The following is an 18,782-nucleotide window of genomic DNA, read 5'->3' as shown; positions in this document are numbered from 1 at the left end:
TACAACATCACTTCCTTTGTTTTGGAGAATGACATGTGAATGACCACAACACCATGTTTCCATGTCAGATAGAGTGAGGGAGGGAGGGAGGGAGGCAGAGAAAGAGAGAGGTTGAGGAGGGAGAGAGAAAGAATGAGGGAGAGAAAAATTAAGAGAGTGAGAGAGAGGGGAATAGAGACAGAGGGATAGAGAGGGAGAGCGAGAGAAAAAGGAGAGGGAGAGAGCGAGCGAGGCAGAGAGAGAAAGGCTATGTTGAAGTGATTCAGGGGGTGAGGTGCTCAGGTCGGCAAAACATTACAAAGCAACCAGCAGAGAAGAAAGCCCTCACTGAGTAACATTGTTATTCAGTTATAAAACAGAGCCCAGCGAAGCAGACCATTTATCTAAGATATAAATGTGCAACGAGAGACAAGAGAGAGGGAGAGAGAGAGAAAAAAACATCTCTCCTCCTGAGGAGAAGTGAATAATTATATTCTTTCAGCTCCGGCCCGGCTTTTATGATTTAGACTGTCAGTGCTAACCACAGTTTTCTTTCTGCTACTAATTAATCTTTCACACACCGTCAACCCTGTGATATTCATCAGGCCCATTTCTCTATCGCTTTACTCCATCATGTCAACCATCCCTTTAGCCTTTCAGCACAGACCTCAACCGGCATCCACTCATGCCAATACCAAGTCCTTCTAGACAGACATGTTCCCATTCATTCAGTACTAGACATGTTAAGTGACACTACTGGGCGATATGACCTAAAAAATCATGCATTTGGAAAGTATTCAGACCCTTTGACTTTTTGCACATTTTGTTAAACATTTATTAAATTATATATGTTTCTCATCAATCTACACACAATAACCCCAGAATATTTTTTTTTAACAGAAATAACTTATTTATATAAGTATTCAGACCCTTTGCTACGAGACTCGAAATTATGCTCAGGTGCATCCGGTTTCCACTCATCATCTTTCAGATGTTTCTACAACTTGATTGGAGTCCACCTGTGGTAAATTCAATTGATTGGACATGATTTGGAAAGGCACACACCTGTCTGTATAAGGTCCCACAGTTGACAGTGCATGTAAGAGCAAAAACCAATCCATGAGGTCAAAGCAATTGTCCGTAGAGCTCAGAGACAGGATTGTGTCAAGGCAAAGATCTGTGGAAGGATACCAAAAACATTCTGCAGCATTGAAGATCCCAAAGAACAGAGTGGCCTCCATCATTCTTAAATGGAAGAAGTTTGGAACCACCAAGACTCTTCCTAAAGCTGGCCGCCCGGCCAAACTGAGCGATCATGGGAGAATGGTAAGAATCTGATAGTCACTCTGACAGAGTTCTAGAGTTCCTCTGTGGAGATGGGAGAACCTTCCAGAAGGACAAACATCTCTGCAGCACTCCACCAATCAGGTCTTTATGGTAGAGTGGCCAGAAAGAAGCCACTCCTCAGTAAAAGTCACATGACAGCCCGCTAGGAGTTTGCCAAAAGGCACCTAAATGACTCAGACAACGAGAAGCAATATTCTCTGGTCTGATGAAACCAAGATTGAACTCTCTGGCCTGAATGCCAAGCGTTATGTCTTGAGGAAACCTGGCACCATCCCTACGGTGAAGCACGGTGGTGGCAGAATCATGCTGTGGGGATGTTTTTCACGGACTGGGAGACTAGTCAGGATCGAGGGAAAGATAAAGGGAGCAAAGTACAGTGAGATCCTTGATGAAAACCTGCTCCAGAACACTCAGGACCTCAGACTGGGGCGAATGTTCCCCTTCCAACAGGACAACTACCCTAAGCACACAACCAAGACAACACAGGAGTGGCGCCAGGACAAGTGTCCTGACGCTGCTGCTACACTCTGTTTATTATCTATGCATAGTCACTTTAACTCTACCTACATGTACATACTATCTCAATTACCTCGACTAACCAACCGGTGCCCTCGCACATTACCTCTGTACTGGTATCCCCTGTATATAGCCTCGCTATTGTTATTTTACTGCTGCTCTTTAATTATTTTTTACTTTTATTTTAAATTTTTTACTTAACACTTATTTTTCATAAAACCGCATTGTTGGTTAAGGGCTTGTAAGTAAGAATTGTAATGTAAGGTACCTGTTCTATTCGGCGCATGTGACAAATAACATTTGATTTGATTTGTTGTGTTAAGGGGAATGTGCCTGGACCATGGGGATGTGTTGTGTTAAGGGGAATGTGCCTGGATGAGGGTAGAAAGAACCACTTCACCACCCCACCCTCTCAACACCTCACCACCCCACCCTCTCAACACCTCACCACTCCACCCTCTCAACACCTCACCACTCCACCCTCTCACCACCTCACCACTCCACCCTCTCAACACCTCACCACTCCACCCTCTCACCACCTCACCACCCCACCACCTCACCACCCCACCACCCCTACCTCTCACCACCCCACCACCTCACCACCTCACCACCTCACCCTCTCACCACCTCACCACCCCACCACCCCTACCTCTCACCACCCCACCACCTCACCACCCCACCCTCTCACCACCTCACCACCCCACCACCCCTACCTCTCACCACCTCACCACCTTACCACCTCACCCTCTCACCACCTCACCACCCCACCACCTCACCACCCCACCACCCCTACCTCTCACCACCCCACCCTCTCACCACCTCACCACCCCACCCTCTCACCACCTCACCACCCCACCACCCCTACCTCTCACCACCCCACCACCTCACCACCCCACCACACCACCCTCTCACCACCTCACCACCCCACCCTCTCACCACCCCTACCTCTCACCACCCCACCACACCACCCTCTCACCCTCTCACCACCTCACCACCCCACCCTCTCAACACCTCACCACCCCACCACCCCTACCTCTCACCACCCCACCCTCTCACCACCTCACCACCCCACCACCTCACCACTCCACCACCCCTACCTCTCACCACCTCAACACCCCACCACACCACCCTCTCACCTTCTCACCACCTCACCACCCCACCCTCTCACCACCTCACCACCCCACCACCTCACCACCCCACCACCCCTACCTCTCACCACCCCACCCCACCACCTCACCACACACCCTCTCACCACCTCACCACCCCACCCTCTCACCACCTCACCACCCCACCACCTCACCACCCCACCACCCATACCTCTCACCACCCCACCACCTCACCACACACCCTCTCACCACCTCACCACCCCACCACCTCACCACCCCACCACCTCACCACACACCCTCTCACCACCTCACCACCCCACCCTCTCACCACCTCACCACCCCACCACCTCACCACCTCACCACCTCACCACCCCACCACCCATACCTCTCAGCACCCCACCACCTCACCACACACCACCTCACCACCTCACCACCTCACCACCCCACCACCCATACCTCTCACCACCCCACCACCTCACCACACACCCTCTCACCACCTCACCACCCCACCCTCTCACCCTCTCACCACCTCACCACCCATACCTCTCACCACCCCACCACCTCACCACACACCCTCTCACCACCTAACCACCTTTCCCCGAGGGTGAGTTGTAGCAGTCAGAGTGCTGCTGACTCTCCATGGCTCACCAATGGTTAATTCAGCCCCCTTGAGGGGTTTGTACAAGCCTGCTGGGCCAGGGTACAGGGTCAGGCCTGTTTAAGTCATGTGCACTGTCTTGGCTGGGCATTATTTGTAACTTATTTTGTACATAATGTTTCTGCAACCGTATCTTACGGCAAAAAATTGCTTCTGGATATCAGGACAGCGATCACTCACCTCAGACTAGACAAAGATTTTTTCATCAACAAGCAGGATGCACAGGACATTCTCCAAACACCCGTCAAGGTCAAAATCCCAGTTATTTGCAAGAGGAAGAGATGCAGGTACAGAGGACACAGAGCGGGGTGCCTCGTAAGGATATGCAGAAGGCGAGTGGGAAGCTGCCGTTACAGTCAATATTACTCGCCAACATGCAATCATTGAACAATAAATTAGACGAGGTACGATCTCGATTGTCCTACGAACAGAACATCAAAAACTGTAATATCTTATGTTTCACGGAATCGTGGCTGAATGACGACATGGATATTCAGCTAGCGGGATATACGCTGCACCAGCAAGATAGAACAGCACACTCCGGTAAGACGAGGGGGGGCGGTCTGTGCATATTTGTAAACAACCACTGGTGCACGAAATCTAAGGAAGTCTCTAGATTTTGCTCACCTGAAGTAGAGTATCTTGTGATAAAATGCAGACCACAGTTATTGCCGAGAGAGTTTTCAGCTATACTTTTTGTGACTGTTTATTTACCACCAGAGACGGATGCTGGCACAAAGACCGCACTCAGTCAGCTGTATAAGGAAAAAAGCAAACAGGAAACTGCTCACCCAGAGGCAGCGCTCCTAGTGGCCGGAGAAGGCACCGGAGTGTCAAGTCTAGGACATAAACGCTTCTCAACAGTTTTTACCCCCAAGCCATAAGTCTCCTGAACAGGTCATCAAATGGCTACCCGGACTATTTACATTGTGTGCCCCCCCCCCCCCTCCCCCCAACCCCTCATTTACACTGCTGCTACTCTCTGTTTATCATATATGCATAGTCACTTTAACTATACATTCATGTACATACTATCTCAGTTAGCCCGACCAACCAGTGCCCCGTACATTGGCTAACCGGGCTATCTGCATTGTGTCCCGCCACCCACCACCTGCCAACCCCTCTTTTACGCTACTGCTACTCTCTGGTTATCATATACAGTATGCATAGTCACTTTAATTAAACATATCTACATGTACATACTACCTCAATTAGCCCAAGTAACCGGTGCCTCTATATAGCCTCGCTACTGTTATTTTTCACTGTCTTTTTACTGTTGTTTTTATTTCTTTACTTACCTAATTATCTTACCTAATTCACCTAATACCGTTTTTAAAAATCTTTTTTGGGGGGGAAATTGCACTGTTGGCTAGTAAGCATTTCACTGTAATATTTACACCTGTTGTATTCGGCGCACGTGAAAAATAAACTTTGATTGGATTATATTTGGCCCTGTCCACATGCTTCCCTCCTCCCCAGATCCAGCCTCCCTCCCTCCCTAGCCCTGCTGCCCCAGACCCAGCCTCCCTCACCATCTCAGCCCCAGCCTGCCTCTTCCTAATGAGGGTGGAGGAGCCAGGAAGCAGATGGGAGTGCCTGTGGGATTGTGGGGTTTCTCAGGAAGAAGTGCAAGCTAGGCGGATGCTGGTTGGTGGAGGGAGTGAGCAGAGAGCCATGTGGCAGCCCACCCGTCTGCCCTGCCGGCTGAGTCTGCCCTCTGGTCATGTCTGCTTGTCCCGCATGGTGGTCATCCAGCCGCACATTGGCCTGCCAATTAAAGATAAGCTCCCGGCCTCCCCTCCAGTCTCCCCGGCCTCCGCTCCAGCCCCTCTGGCCTCTCCATCATCTCTCTCTCCTCTTATTCTTCCCATCATCCTCCATCCCCCTCTCGCCGTTCTTCTTCTTCTTGCTTTCTTACTCAAGGGGGGCTCACCATGAACAGACTGTTATTCCATCTTTCTTTCTCAGCCAGATAACTCACTTCTTCACTGTGCTAGTGTCAGGCTTTATTTAACAGCTGAGTTTTGACAAAGGAATCCTCTTAAGTTCTGAAATACTTCAAACACCAAATTCAGCTTGTTTGGATTCATTGATATTTGGATCCATCTGTGTTGTTTATTAGTGGGGGATGGACGTGTGTTCATTTATGCCAAGTAGTATCACTGTGAGTACAAGAGGTTCAGGGTAGTAGGTCTGGCAGAGGGTTCAGAGGTCAGTGGTCAGGACCCTGGGGTTCAAAGGTCACTGCAGAGACTCTAGGGCACGTTTTAAACTCATTCCACGGAGGGCCGAGTGTTTGTGGGTTTTCGCTCCTCCCTTGTACTTGATTGATTAATTAAGGTCACTAACTAGTAAATAACTCCCCTCACATGGTTGTCTAGGGTTTAGTAAATATCTCCCCTCACATGGTTGTCTAGGGTTTAGTAAATATCTCCCCTCACATGGTTGTCTAGGGTTTAGTAAAGAACTCCCCTCATATGGTAGTCTGGGGATTAGTAAAGAACTCCCCTCATATGATTGTGTAATTCTTAGTAAAGAACTCCCCTCATATGGTTGTGTAATTCTTAGTAAAGAACTCCCCTCATATGGTTGTCTGGGGTTGAATTGAAAGGGGGGACAACATGGAAAATGAGTTTGATACCCCTGCTCTAGGGTAATTGGAGTTTAGCTCACAGTAATGTGAAACTCTGGAGGGTGAGGAGTGAGGTTTAGGAAGAGATGAGGAGATAATGAAAGAGAGAATGATTGAGGGGCAAATAGAAGGGGAGAGAGAGAGGAGAGAGAGAAGAGGGAGGGATAGAGGATAGAGAGAGAGAGGGGAGAGAGAGAGATATCCAAAGCCTGAGGTCATCTTACATTGGCCTAAAGAGCAGGAACCTGGACTTCACCAAATAAATTAGAAATACAGACATTGTCATCCTACAAGAAACATGGTATAGAGGAGATGGACACACTGGTTGCTCTCTAGGTTACAGAGAGCTGGTAGTCCCACCCACCGAACTCCCAGGTGTGAAACAGGGAAGGGACTTAGGGCGTATGTTAAGGGAATGCTAATTTGGTATAGAGCAGACCTAACTCATTCTATTAAAGTAATCAAAACAGGAACATTTCACTTTTGGCTAGAAATTCAAAGGGTAATTATCTCAACAGAGGAAAATGTCCTCCGGTGTGCTACCTATATCCCCCCACTAGAATCCCCATACTTTAATGAAGACAGCTTCTCCATCCTGGAGGGGGAAAACAGTCATTTCCAGGTCCAGGGACATGCACTAGCCTGTGGCGACCTAAATGCCAGAACTGGACAAAAACCTGACACCCTCAGAACACAGGGGGACAAACAATTCCCTGCTCCATATGCCCCTCTAGGCACAACTACGACAACAAAACCAACAAAAACGGGTCACAACTCCTGCAGCTCTGTCACACGCTGGGTAATTACATAGTCAATGTCTGGCTTTGAGGGGACTCCTACTGTAGGTACACCTACAGCTAATCTCCTGGCAGTAGTACTATAGACTACTTTATCACTGACCTCAACCCAGAGTCTCTCAGAGTGTTCACAGCCCACTGACACCCCTATCAGATCACAGCAAAATCACAGTCTATTTGAACAGAGCAATACTCAATCATGAGGCATCAAAGCAAAGGAACTGAATAAAATTAAGAAATACTATAGACTGAAGGAAAGTAGTACGGAAATCTAGCAAAAAACTATTAGGCAACAACAAATTCAATCCCTTTTTGACAACTTCCTGGACAAAATGTTCCACTGGAATAGTGAAGGTGTAAACTTGGCACTAGAAAACCTAAACAGTATATTTGACCTGTCAGCTTCCCTATCAAATCTACATTTCAAACAGGAAACCAAATAAAATGAACAACAATGACAAATGGTTTGATGAAGAACGCAGAAATCTATGAAAGAAATTTAGAAACCTATCCAACCAAAAACCTAGAGACCCAGAAAACCTGAGCCTACGCCTTCACTATGGTGAATCACTAAAACAATACAGAAATACACTACGGAAAAAGAAGGAACAGGACGTCAGAAATCAGCTCAATGTAATTGAAGAATCCATAGACTCTACCACTTCTGGGAAAATTGAAAAACACTAAACATACAACAACACAAAGAGTAATCTATCCAAAACAGAGATGTATGGGTAAACCACTTCTCCAATCTTTTTGGCCCTATAACAAAGAAGAAACAGAAAAAAAATCTACCTGATCAAATACAAATCTTATAATCAACTATTAAAGACTACCAGAATCAACTGGATTCTCCAATTACATTGAATGAACTACAAGACAAAATATAAACCCTCCAACTCAAAAAGGCCTGCGGTGTTGATGGTATCCTCAATGAAATAATGAAATATACAGACCACAAATTCTAATTGGCTATACTTAAACTCTTTAACATCATCCTTAGCTCTGACATCTTCTCCAATATTTGGAGCCAAGGACTTATCACCACAATTGTAACGGCAGTCTAAGTCGTCCTCCTCCTCAGGCGAGGAGAGGCGAGAAGGACCCCCCCCCCCCCCCCCCCCCCCCCTCAAGGTGCGAACTCCGGGCGCACCCCTAAAACTCAAGGGGAGGGTCTGGGTGGGCATCTGTCCGCGGTGGCGGCTCCGGCGCAGGACGAGGACACCACTCCACCATTGTCTTTATCCCCCTCCTTAGCGTCCTTTGAGTGGCGACCCTCGCCCCCGACCCTGGTCTAGGAACCTTCCCAAAGGTCCCTCCTAAATAGAGGAGATAACTCAGGACAGAGAGGTAGCTCAGGACAGAGAGGTAGCTCAGGACAGAGAGGTAGCTCAGGACAGAGAGGTAGCTCAGGACAGAGAGGTAGCTCCGGACAGAGAGGTAGCTCCGGACAGAGAGGTAGCTCAGGACAGTGGGGCAACTCCGGACTGAAGGGCAGCTCCGGACAGAGAGGCAGCTCTGGACTGAAGGGCAGCTCTGGACTGAAGGGCAGCTCCGGACTGAATGGCAGCTCATGACTGGAGGACAGCTCATGACTGGAGGGCAGCTCATGACTGGAGGGCAGCTCATGACTGGAGGGCAGCTCATGACTGGAGGGCAGCTCATGACTGGAGGGCAGCTCATGACTGGAAGGCAGCTCATGACTGGAGGGCAGCTCATGACTGGAGGGCAGCTCATGACTGGAGGGCAGCTCATGACTGGAGGGCAGCTCATGACTGGCGGGCAGCTCATGACTGGCGGGCAGCTCCTGACTGGCTGGAGGCTCTGGCAGCTCCTGACTGGCTGGAGGCTCTGGCGGCTCCTGACTGGCTGGAGGCTCTGGCGGCTCCTGACTGGCTGGCGGCTCTGGCGGCTCCTGACTGGCTGGCGGCTCTGGCGGCTCCTGACTGGCTGGCGGCTCTGGCGGCTCCTGACTGGCTGGCGGCTCTGGCGGCTCCTGACTGGCTGGCGGCTCTGGCGGCTCCTGACTGGCTGGCGGCTCTGGCGGCTCCTGACTGGCTGGCGGCTCTGGCGGCTCCTGACTGACGGGCGGCTCTGGCGGCTCCTGACTGACGGGCGGCTCTGGCGGCTCGGGACAGACGGGCGGCTCTGGCGGCTCGGGACAGACGGGCGGCTCTGAAGGCTCGGGGCAGACGGATGGCTCAGATGGCGCTGGGCAGACGGATGGCTCAGATGGCGCTGGGCAGACGGATGGCTCAGATGGCGCTGGGCAGACGGATGGCTTAGACGGCGCTGGGCAGACGGATGGCTCAGACGGCGCTGGGCAGACGGATGGCTCAGACGGCGCTGGCCAGACGGATGGCTCAGACGGCGCTGGCCAGACGGATGGCTCAGACGGCGCTGGGCAGACGGATGGCTCAGACGGCGCTGGGCAGACGGATGGCTCAGACGGCGCTGGGCAGACGGATGGCTCAGACGGCGCTGGGCAGACGGATGGCTCAGATGGCGCTGGGCAGACGGATGGCTCAGATGGCGCTGGGCAGACGGATGGCTCAGACGGCGCTGGGCAGACGGATGGCTCAGACGGCGCTGGGCAGACGGATGGCTCAGACGGCGCTGGGCAGACGGATGGCTCAGACGGCGCTGGGCAGACGGATGGCTCAGACGGCGCTGGGCAGACGGATGGCTCAGACGGCGCTGGGCAGCCAGGCGGCTCAGACGGCGCTGGGCAGACGAGCAGTGCAGGCGGCGTTGGGCAGACGGCCGACTCTGACCTGCTGAGGCGCACAGTAGGCCTGGTGCGTGGTGCCGGAACTGGTGGTACCGGGCTGGAGACACGCACCACAGGGAGAGTGCGTGGAGGAGGAACAGGGCTCTGGAGACGCACTAGAAGCCTGGTGCGTGGTGTAGTCACTGGTGGTACTGGGCTGGGGCGGGAAGGTGGCGCCGGATATACCGGACCGTGCAGGCGTACTGGCTCCCTTGAGCACCGAGCCTGCCCAACCTTATCTGGTTGAATGCTCCCCGTAGCCCGTCCAGTGCGGGGAGGTGGAATATCCCGCACTGGGCTGTGTTGGCGAACCGGGGACACCATACGTAAGGCTGGTGCCATGTACACCGGCCCGAGGAGACGTACTGGAGGCCAGATATGTTGAGCCGGCTTCATGGCACTTGGCTCAATGCTCAATCTAGCCCGCCCAGTGCAGGGAGGTGGAATAACCCGCACCGGGCTATGCACACGTACAGGAGACACCGTGCCCTCTTCCGCATAACACGGTGTCTGCCCGTACTCCCGCTCTCCACGGTAAGCATGGGAAGTGGGCGCAGGTTTCCTACCTACCTTCGCCACACTACCCTTTACCCCCCCCCCCCCAATAATTTTTTGGGGTTTCTTCACGGGCTTCCAGCCACGCTTCCGTGCTGCCTCCTCATACCACCGCTCCTGGGCTTTAGCTGCCTCCATCTCTTCCCGAGAGCGGCGATATTCTCCAATGTGAGCCCAGTGTCCTTTACCCTCCAGAATTTCCTCCCATGTCCAGGATTCCTGTGTAGTGGGCCGCTGCTGCTCGTACTCACGCTGCTTGGTCCGAGTTTGGTGGGTGGTTCTGTAACGGCAGTCTAAGTCATCCTCCTCCTCCTCAGACGAGGAGAGGCGAGAAGGATCTGAGGACCAATGTGCAGCGTGGTAATTTTCCATTATTTAATTCACAAAAAACAAGACACTATACAAAATGACAAAACAAACTAACCGTCACAGTCCTAGCTGGTGCAGACAAACCACAAAGACAGGAAACAACCACCCACAATCCCCAACACAAAACAAGCCACCTATATATGATTCTCAATCAGGGACAACGATTGACAGCTGTCTCTGATTGAGAACCATATTAGGCTGGACACAGAAACAGACAAACTAGACACACAACATAGAATGCCCACCCCAACTCACGCCCTGACCATACTAAACAAATACAAAAACAAGGGAAAACAGGTCAGGAACGTGACAACAATCCTCAAAAGTGGAGACAAATTTGACCCCAATAACTACCGTGGGATATGCGTCAACAGCAACCTTGGGAAAACCCGCTGCATTATCATTAACAGCAGACGTGTACATTTCCTTAGAGAAAACAATGTACTGAGCAAATGTCAAATTGGCATTTTACCAAATTACCATACGACAGACCACGCATTCACCCTGCACACTCTAATTTACAAACAAACAAACCAAAGCAAAGGCAAAGTGTTCTCATGCTTTGTTGATTTCAGTAAAGCTTTTGACTCAATATGGCAATGAGGGTCTGCTATACAAAATTAATGGAAAGTGGTGTTGGGGGGAAAACATACGACATTATAAAATCCATGTACACAAACAACAAATGTGTGTTTTTTTGCCAATTTTAACCGCACATTTCTTTCCACAGGGCCGTGGGGTGGCACAGGCATGCAGCTTTAGTCCCACCCTCTTCAACATATATATCAACGAATTGGCGAGGGCACTAGAACAGTCTGCAGCACCCGGCCTCACCCTACTAGAATCTGAAGTCAAATGTCTAATGTTTGCTGATGATCTGGTGCTTCTGTCACCAACCAAGGAGGACCTACAACAGCACCTAGATATTCTGCACAGATTCTGTCAGACCTGGGCCCTGACAGTAAATCTCAGTAAGACAAAAATAATGGTGTTCCAAAAAAAGGCCAGTCGCCATGACCACAAATACAAATTCCATCTAGACACCGTTTCCCTAGAGCACACAAAAAAATGATACATACCTCGGCCTAAACAAACTAGGACGATACCCGCTAATTAACAAATTCCAGACAACAGCCGTTAAATTATGCAACCACCTACAGTAAAAGGAAGCGATTACCAAACCTTCCATAACAAAGCCATCACCTACAGAGAGATGAACCTGGAGAAGAGTCCCTTAACTTTTTATGGCTGCAGGGGCAGTATTGAGTAGCTCTGATTAAGGGTGCCCATTTCAAACGGCCTCGTACTCAATTCTTGCTCGTACAATATGCATATTATTGTTATTATTGGATAGAAAACACTCTCTAGTTTCTATAGCCGTTGGAATTTTGTCTCTGAGTGAAACACAGCTCCTTCTACAGCACTTTTCCTGACAGGGAGTCAGATTTCAGAAATCTTGGCCCCTGATCTGGGGTCGGTTTTAAGGTCCCTGTAAATGCTATGAGGATACAAACACTGCTTACGTCTTCCCCTGGATGTCAGTACGTGGTGACGCTTTGAATGGAGTCGATTGCGCAATCATGGCCTGTATAAAACAAGAAATACCGGAAGTACCGTTCTTTTCCTGCTGCGCCTGACGCACGATGTACGTTGGACCTGCTCTCTTTCCAAGCTTGGGTTTAGCCAGTAATATTTCGCCGGTCATGTTTTTACTCGTTAGAGGTGTTAAAAACATCATAAGGTAGTTAATTTAAACCGTTTTATAGCAATTTATATCCGTTTAGTGCGATTTTGAGGCAGTTCTATGTGATGCTCTTTGAAGCTTTGGGCACGTTTCGGGGTCCCGGTCGAACGTTAGTGGGCATTTCGACGGACAGAGGACATCTTTCGACCAAAAGAAGATTAGACCCAAGAAAGGATAAATTGCCCAAGATTCTGATGGAAGATCACCTCACAGTAAGAAATATTTAATATGATAAATCGTTGTTCTGTCGAAAAATTTTAAACGCATATTCCGCCATTTTGTTTGGTATAGCTTCGCTTGGCGAACCCTGTATTGCACAGTAAGGATAATTTTAGAAATGTAATTCAGCGATTGCATTAAGAACTAATTTGTCTTTCGATTCCTGTCAACCCTGTATTTTTTAGTCAAGTATATGATTAGCTATTGATTAAACTAGATCACTCTGAAAGATGGCGACCGACATTTCCAGGCTTGTTTTGCTACTATTTTCATTGTATAACCACGGTTTTTTATGGCTAAATATGCACATTTTCGAACAAACTCTATATGTATGTTGTAATATGATGTTACAGGAGTGTCATCGGAAGAATTCTGAGAAGGTTAGTGAAAAAATTAATATATTTTGGCGATGATAACGATATCGCTCTCTTTGGCTTGAATTCATGCTGGGGTAACGTTTGCATATGTGGTATGCTAATATAACGATTTATTGTGTTTTTGCTGTAAAACACTTAGAACATCTGAAATATTGTCTGAATTCACAAGATCTGTGTCTTTCCATTGCTGTGAGCTGTATATTTTTATGAAATGTTTTATGATGAGTAAATTGGTAAAACACGTTGCTCTCTGTAGTAATTCTAGTCGAGTTGTGATGGTGGGTGCAATTGTAAACTATGATTTCTACCTGAAATATGCACATTTTTCTAACAAAACCTATCCTATACAATAAATATGTTATCAGACTGTCATCTGATGAGGTTTTTTCTTGGTTAGTGGCTATCAATATCTTTATTTGGCCGAATTGGTGATAGCTAGTGGTGGAGAGAAAAAATGGTGGACAAAGAAAAATGGTGTATTTTGCTAACGTGGTTAGCTAATAGATTTACATATTGTGTCTTCCCTGTAAAACATTTTAAAAAACAGAAATGATGGGTTTATTCACAAGATCTGTATCTTTCATCTGGTGTCTTGGACTTGTGATTTAATGATATTTAGATGCTACTATTTAATTGTGACGCTATGCTAGCGATGCTAATCAGTGTGGGGGGGGTGGGGGGATGTTGTCATAGGTGTACCGATATCGGGCTTGCAGCCATAACAGGTTAACCTTTTGTCAATAGGGGGAGCAGTTAGCATTTATTTTTTCTGGGTGTTGCCAAATTAAACTGCCTCGTACTCAATTCTTGCTCGTACAATATGCATATTATTAATTCTATTGGATAGAAAACACTCTCTAGTTTCATAAACCGTTGGAATTATGTCTGTGGGTGACCCAGAACTCTTTCTACAGCGAAATCCATGACAGGTACTGCGAAGGTCTGAGAGCGAAGCTCTGGTCTCAGATCAGTTTTAAAGGTCTGTGTGTATCCTATGGAACGACATGAACTGCACCCGCCTTCCCCTGGATGTCAGTAACCAATGAGAAGTGGAATGGGCTTGCTACGTAGCTCTCAGAGGTTATAAAAGGCCAAGGAGTGAGGGTAGCCTTCTTTTCGACGCTGACCATTACGCAGAGAGGGACCTCAGGATGCCATTTTCAAACGCTCAGTTATCAACGTTAGATGTATCCGTCTGTAATTTAATTCGATATAGGTGTTAGAAACATCATAACGAAGCTATTTTAAACCGAGTTATATCAGATTATGCGAGTATATTGCTATTTTTCGGAATTTCCTCAGTATTGCGTCTTGAGGATTTGGACACGTTGGGGCAAAATAGCTATTGTTAGCTATTGTTAGCTGCTATATCAGAAGTTGAATGCAACGTTTTACAACCAAGCAACGATTCTTTTGGACAAAGGACCACTTGGCCAAGATTCTGATGGAAGCTCGTCGAAAAGTAAGAGCTATTTATGATGTTATTCCGTTTTTATGTGGAAAAATGTAAACTCAATAATGGCGATTAGTGACGCCATTATTGCGGCACTAGTCTGGCTGTAACGCACACTGTATGTCTAGTAACGTTAATTTTAAAAATCTAACTCAGCGGTTGCATTAATAACTAATGCATCTTTCATTTCATGTCCAACCTGTATTTTTTTAGTCAAGTTTATGAATAGTTTTCGATAAAAATAGTTGTATTTTCAAAATGGCGCCGGGCAGATTGCTTGAGTAGTTGGACACTTTTTCCATTGTGTAAGCACGATTTGTGCCGCTAAATATGCACATTTTCGATCAAACTCTATATGGATTGTGTAATATGATGTTACAGGAGTGTCATCGGAAGAATTCTGAGAAGGTTAGTGAAAAAATTAATGTATTTTGGTGATGATAACGCTATAGCCCATTTTGCCTTGAATCAATGCTCGGGTAACGTTTGCAAATGTGGTATGCTAATATAACGATTTATTGTGTTTTCGCTGTAAGACACTTTGAAAATCTGAAATATTGTCTGAATTCACAAGATCTGTGTCTTTCCATTGCTGTGAGCTGTGTATTTTTAAGAAATGTTTTATGATGAGTAAATTGGTCATACACGTTGCTCTCTGTAGTAATTCTAGTCGCTTTGGGGAGATTTGTGATGGTGGCTGCAATTGCAAACTATGATTTATACCTGAAATATGCACATTTTTCTAACAAAACCTATGCTATACAATAAATATATTATCAGACTGTCATCTGATGAGGTTTTTTCTTGGTTAGTGGCTATCAATATCTTTATTTGGCCGAATTGGTGATAGCACCTGATGGAGTAAGAAACTGATGGAGTTAGAAAAGTGGTGTCTTTTGCTAACGGGGTTAGCTAATAGATTTACATATTTTGTCTTCCCTGTAAAACATTTTAAAAATCTGAAATGGTGGCTTTATTCACAAGATCTGTATCTTTCATTTGGTGTCTTGGACTTGTGATTTAATGATATTTAGATGCTACTATTTAATTGTGACGCTATGCTAGCGATGCTAATCAGTGTGGGGGGGGGTGGGGGGTGATCCCGGATCCGGGTTTCTGAGGCGGTAAAAGTTAAGGAAAGTTTTGACTATGTAGAGACTCAGTGAGCATAACCTTGCTATTGAGAAAGGCAGCCGTAGGCAGACCTTGCAAACAAGGGAAGACAGGCTATGTGCACACTGACCACACAATGAGGTTGTCACTGAGCTGCACTTCCTAACCTCCAGCCAAATGTATGACCATATTAGAGACACATATTTCCCTCAGATTACACAGATCCACAAAGAAATTGAAAACAAACCCAATTTTTGATATAAACTACCTTATCTACTGGGTGAAATACCACAGTGTGCATCACAGCAGCAATATTTGTGACCTGTTGCCACAAGAAAAGGGCAACCAGTGAAGAACAAACAACATTGAAAATATGTTTATTTATTTTCCATTTTGTATTTTAACTAACTGCAAATCATTACAACACTGTGTATAGACATAATGACATTTGAATTGTCTTTATTCTTTTGGAACTACTGTGAGTGTAATGTTCACTGTACATTTTTATTGTTCATTTCACTTTTGATTATTATCTACTTCACTTGTTTGGCAATGTTAACATATGTTTTCCATGCCAATAAAGCCCTTGAATTGAATTGAATTGAGAGATAGGAGACTGGAACGAGCAAACAAAAAATACAACATCGAGTCAGCTCTCTTCACTCTCCGTATCTACAGCCTGACGGAGTGTGAGCTACTCTCTCTCTTTCTTTCATATTCTCTCTCTCTCTTTCTCTCACAAAGAACACATACTCCAAACAACCGTTCTCAATGAATGCTCCCTCTGTATCTCCTGTTTCTTCCTCACTCACTAATCCAAAACTTTCTCTCCCTCTCTCTCTCCTTCTCTATTTTCTCTCTGTTCAATGTTCTGAGAGTGTCCTGGTTTGTATGAGATGCAAAACGTGCCTCGTTGGAGAACCACTATGACTGCTGGACAGTGAACAACAGGCTCAAATGATTGGACAAATTCACATTATGAGCCGCAAATGAAGCCTCCACTAACACCCCTTTCCCTCTCAACCTTCCTTCCTTTTCCCATCCAACCTTTGCTCCCCCACTTCCTACCCTCTCTGGCCCAGCCAAGGTCCTATAGCGACTCCTGAGGAATGGTTAGCTGGTGATGAACAACACAGAAGACTGACATGGAGCCAGAGACCTACTGAGTCACAGAGACTGACAGACTGACATGGAGCCAGAGCCCTACAGAGTCACAGAGACTGACAGACTGACATGGAGCCAGAGGCCCACAGAGTCACAGAGATAGACAGACTGACAGACTGTATTGGAGCCAGAGACCTATGGAGTCGCAGAGACTGACAGACTGACACAGTGACATGGAGCCAGAAACCTACTGAGTCGCAGAGACTGGCAGACTGACAGACTACCATGGAGCCAGAGACCCACCGAGTCACAGAGACTGACAGATTAACATACTGCCATGGAGCCAGAGACCCACAGAGTCACAGAGACTGACAGATTAACATACTGCCATGGAGCCAGAGACCCACAGAGCCACAGAAATTGACAGACTGACAGACTGCCATGGAGACAGAGACCCACAGAGTCAGAGAGACAGAGACACTGACAGACTGCCATGGAGCCAGAAACCAACAGAGCCACAGAGACTGACTGACAGAATTCCAAAGAGCCAGCGACCCACAGACTCACAGAGATTGGCAAACTGACATGGAGCTAGAGACCCACAGAGTCACAGAGACTGACTGGCCTAACTGTTAGAGAGCTTGAGTGGAAGGTAATAATGCGATAAACATGTAATATTTTAATTGATGCACTAAGCATAACTTATCCAGTATCTTTATAATAGTGTTAATCACCTATATTATATCAAATGTAATGATCTAAAGATCCATAAAACAAGGAAGGATAAACACAGTGGTGAATGGACAAAACCTTCTAGAGATAGTTCTCATTAAGGGACGTGAGCCAAACAACAAGGGGGGGGGGGGGGAGAGAGAGAGAGAGAGAGAGAGAGAGAGAGAGAGAGAGAGAGAGAGAATATCATAGAGTCATAGAGAATTTAACTGATCTAGCTATGGCTTTTCCCACAATCAATACCATGTAAAAGAACGAGTTAGATAGAGGACGTGGGGGAAGTCGGAGCTCAAGGATGATAGACACGTTTCCCACAAGTACTTACCAGTTGGTAAACATTGAGAATGAAAGAGATATCATCTTTATATTTGTCCCGTTATGGCGTCTGTGAGAGCCAAGGTTTGTGATTTACTGCCACCTGCAGTTATGGAATGTTTACTCATGAGTACAGAATAATTTATTGGCTGATTCCTCCTGACGACCTGGATGGAATTATCCTCCTTTAACCTCTAACGAGCCTCAACCCCGGATCCGGGATCACCCCCCACCCCCCCCCCCCCCCCCCCCCACACTGATTAGCATCGCTAGCATAGCGTCACAATTAAATAGTAGCATCTAAATATCATTAAATCACAAGTCCAAGACACCAGATGAAAGATACAGATCTTGTGAATAAACCCATCATTTCTGTTTTTTAAAATGTTTTACAGGGAAGACACAATATGTAAATCTATTAGCTAACCACGTTAGCAAAATACACAATTTTTCTTTGTCCACCATTTTTTCTCTCCACCACTAGCTATCACCAATTCGGCCAAATAAAGATATTGATAGCCACTAACCAAGAAAAAACCTCATCAGATGACAGTCTGATAACATATTTATTGTATAGGATAGGTTTTGTTAGAAAAATGTGCATATTTCAGGTAGAAATCATAGTTTACAATTGCACCCACCATCACAACTCGACTAGAATTACTACAGAGAGCAACGTGTTTTACCAATTTACTCATCATAAAACATTTCATAAAAATATACAGCTCACAGCAATGGAAAGACACAGATCTTGTGAATTCAGACAATATTTCAGATGTTCTAAGTGTTTTACAGCGAAAACACAATAAATCGTTATATTAGCATACCACATATGCAAACGTTACCCCAGCATGAATTCAAGCCAAAGAGAGCGATATCGTTATCATCGCCAAAATATATTAATTTTTTCACTAACCTTCTCAGAATTCTTCCGATGACACTCCTGTAACATCATATTACAACATACATATAGAGTTTGTTCGAAAATGTGCATAT

The sequence above is a fragment of the Salvelinus namaycush genome, chromosome 4, assembly GCF_016432855.1.
Source record: "Salvelinus namaycush isolate Seneca chromosome 4, SaNama_1.0, whole genome shotgun sequence".
NCBI classification, from domain to species: Eukaryota; Metazoa; Chordata; class Actinopteri; order Salmoniformes; family Salmonidae; genus Salvelinus; species Salvelinus namaycush.
Note: the sequence above shows the minus strand (reverse complement) of the source record.